At 35.7% G+C, this 3,938-nt stretch overlaps 1 pseudogene; it reads left to right on the top strand.

The window, feature by feature from the left end:
* The first annotated feature begins 1,177 nt into the window (after positions 1-1,177).
* Positions 1,178-1,727, top strand: LOC125160824 (60S ribosomal protein L6-like; annotated as a pseudogene).
* The last annotated feature ends 2,211 nt before the right edge of the window (positions 1,728-3,938 follow it).

Below are 3,938 nucleotides of genomic sequence, written 5' to 3'. Positions count from 1 at the left end.
TTGAATTTATTGTAGATTCATAAGTTGCAAAAAAACATTAAGGGAGATACCATGTATGCTTCAGCCAGTTTCTCTCAATGGTAACATTTTGCATAACCATAGCACAATATCCAGACTTGGAATATTTATTTTAATAAGCTCTCCGGATAATGATTACTCTGTTAGCTGGAAATTGATTGAATAAATGAATGAGTAATTGTTCAAGGAAATGGGATAACTTGGCTATTTTAGTCCTGGAAAATTTAGCAACCTGATTATTTACCCAGAGATTAGGGAGTTCATTCACTGCTCTAATTAGAGGAATAATTCAGAATGGTTTATTGAAATCCTTTAATTAGTAGTCTCTTTCTTCTTCTTCGTCTTCTTTTTTTTTTGAGGCTTTGTAACCCCTCATTCAATGAACAGCCTGTACTGAAGTCTTTTCTGAAGTTTCATTTTCACCTCCCCCCAATACTTTGCAGACTGATGGAGATGTATTAGAATAGTGGATCTGTTTTGATCAGCACTCTACAGATAGCTACTGAAATCTTTGCTCCTTTCCTTAAGAGAGAAATTAATTCTCTCTTAAGAAAATTCGTCTCATTCCATCTTCCTTTTTATTCCCCCATATTATAATTACATGTTAATAGTGGCATTAAATTAAAATGACCCCTCCCACCCCACAAATCACTCAACTATTAACTAATTCAGTTCTTATCAAGTTGGTATAATTTTAAGCATTATGAGACATGGATGCTTATCTTAGTTCTGCCATTTGCTGGTTGTCTGACCAACAAACTCAACCCATCTGATGTAATGTTATTTTTATAAGAGAAAATAAAAGCCAACTTCCCTGCTATTACACAGACTTATTTTGTGTCATCCATAACACATTGTGTAAATGATGAAATAAACTAAATAAGCATTAGATGATGAGTTTGAGAATAATAGTAGTAATGGTTAGGAATTTTCAGCAGGTACCTCTTTACTTCCAGGGGTGGGAATTCTGTTATTGCTGTTTCTTTCTTTTTCCTTTCCCATGTATTGAAAAATAAATAAACTTGAACTAGAAGTTCTTCTGAACTTTATGGCATGCAGTTTTGGAATAGAGTTTGGAATGCTATTTAAATTATTTTAGTACTGCTTCTCTTTCCCGTGTTATGTAAAGCACCCATTTATTTAGGGATTCCTTCCAGTTGGTAGTGACAAGAATGGTCATGAGTGGTTAAACTTCACAAAATGCCTAAATATTATTCTACTGAAGATATGCCTTGAAAGCTGTTAAGCTGCAACAAAAATCTTTTCAGGTAGCATGTTAGGAAACTGAGTTAGTACCACTCTCGACATCATTCTGATCATCCTCAGTGGGCACCACAGAGGCAAGGGGATGGTTTCCTGAAGCAGCTGAGCAGTGGCTTGCTACTTGTGACTGGCCTCTGATACTAAATTGAGTTCCTCTGCACAGAACATACCAGAAATTTGTCTTTGCCACTCCACTAAAATTGCTATCGGTGTGAAAACACTGAACATCTCACTGATCATTATTTTAGGAAGAAGAAGCTTTGAAAGCCCAGATACCAGGAAGGTGAGATCTATGACCCAGGGATACAGAGCAGCACAAAGTTGAGCATAAAGCTATGGACTCACAAATTCTGCCAAAAATAAAAGCTGTTCCTCTATTCCAGGGCTACCTCTGCTCTGTGGTTTCTCTCACAAATGGAGTTTATCCTCACAAATTGGTGTTCTAAATTTCTTGCCAAGAACCTAATTAAATAACTGATACATGAAAAAAACAAACACGAGGGTATAGTTGATAGTATTCAGCAGATTCATTCTTTCTTTACTGGAATAAGAAAGGAGCCTTAGGAGAGGCAGATAGGTGATATGACTTTGAAGCCCAAGAACTTGATAGGTTAGAGGAACATGTGAGAAATATTTTAATCAACAGTACATTTCATGGTTACCACTCATGGAAAAGATGGTGCACCCTGTTTCCTTAAACGGATTCCCTGCTTTCCCACTTGCACCATAGGTCCCAGGCACAATGATTCCTTAAATGCCTTCATGGTAGATGTTCTCATCATTCCATGAAAACAGCCATGACTGTGGGAGAAGAGCATAAGTGGTATGAAAGGTAGATAAGCATCTGTATACCCTGCTAGGTGTATCTTCTGTGTCTCTCAATCCTTCATTTCACATAAAAATTCAGAAAATGTTTAAGTAGAGGTTCATAGAAATAATCTATTTCTCAGGTTGAAATAAACAAAGGAATAAAAGCAAGAGAATTTATATAATATAAAGATCCGTGATGGTTTTATTTTAATCCAAAATAAACATGAAGGAACTTTTATGGATACCCAATTTTGGAATCCTTTATTCAATAAATATTAGATCAATTATTTCTAACATATTCTTCCATTTATGTATCCAATTGTCCTAAGAAATATTTTATATTTATTTTTTAGTCATTTACTTTAAGAGTTTATATTAGTTGTCTATAAATGTATAATAAATTACCCTAAAATGTAGCAGCTTAAAACTCTAAACATTTACTATTTTGATTCCTGAGAATCCAGGATCTGGGTGCAGCTCAGCTGGGTGTCTCTGGTTCGTAGTCTTTTCACAAGGCTGTAATTAAATGTCTTCTGGGATTGCAGTCTTCTCAAGGGTTACTTGGATAGTATTGGTGGCTTTCAAGCTCAGTCGCGGTTCATGTATCCATTGGAAGCCATCAAGGGCTCTCCTTCCATCCTCTCCTCCTCTCTCACCTTCTCTTTCTCTTGGTGATAATTTAGATGTGTCCTTGACTGAGACAAGTGATTTTTTGGTCTTATAAGGTAAAAGAGAGATTGTATGGCTTAATGGAGCATTTCCCAAAATATGTTTTGTTAATATAAACATATTTACTAAATAAACAAAAAATACTATAAGAAATGATGCCGAGTTAAAACAAAGTTTTTGTTAGTGTCTTTAATTGTAAGACTTCACAGAACCTTTAATGTGTACACTGTTTATCTCTGGAGGCACGTTTAGTGTGGGAAATTACTCAAATATATTTTAGTAAGAAATTGTTTTTACAAAGACATCTCCTGGAATCCATAGGTAATTCTTTTAAAAAAAGCTGATTTAGTGTTATTTTATCCTGGGCAGAGACCTAATTCTTGTATGTTCAACACCTAACTAAGCTTTACTCTACCTCTAGCCTGTAAATGAAAATAATAAAACCTGGCTTTCACTATCCTCTGAGGGGATATTATAAGATTCAACAAAATAAACACAGCAAAACATAAAAAAAATTTAAAAAAAAAGATATTATTCTTGCTCCCTGTTGGATCTTCGATAGTAACATTCCACAGAGCAATATGTCCTAGTGCTACTTTTTAAGTAACCTAAAAACATAAAAAATCAGATTCTAAAATCCACTAAAACTACCACAGTGTATTTAAAATGTATTTTACGAGTGCCTGGGTGGCTTAGTCGGTTAAGCTTCCAACTTCAGCTCAGGTCATGATCTCAGGATCTGTGAGTTTGGGCCCCGTGTCAGGCTCTGTTCTGACAGCTCAGAGCCTGGAGCCTGCTCCAGATTCTGTGTCTCTGTCTCTCTCTCTGCCCCTCCCCGACTTGCCTTCTGTCTCTCAAAAATTAAAAAAAAACAAAAGCATTAAAAAAATAAAATGAATTTAGAGAGGTAGGAGACAGAGATATACAATTGCATGTAACCCTGAGAGGGAAAGACCAAAAGGAGAGAAGACTACCTCTGAGTGTCTTTTTTTTCTTTAACCAGTTATCTGCTTCTCTATATACTTTCAACTTTAGTTTCTTTCAGAGACTGCCTCAGGACTGAGGAGAAGGGTCACCTTGAAGAACTATATTCTACTGAAAGAGGAGTACTCCTCTCCAGTGCCCATTCAAATCCTGCTGAGGCATTTTCTCTAACAAGACTTCTTTTTTTTTTTTAT

This window comes from Prionailurus viverrinus, chromosome A2 (genome assembly GCF_022837055.1).
Source record: "Prionailurus viverrinus isolate Anna chromosome A2, UM_Priviv_1.0, whole genome shotgun sequence".
Lineage (NCBI taxonomy): Eukaryota > Metazoa > Chordata > Mammalia > Carnivora > Felidae > Prionailurus > Prionailurus viverrinus.
This window is presented reverse-complemented; position numbering and strand designations above follow the sequence as displayed.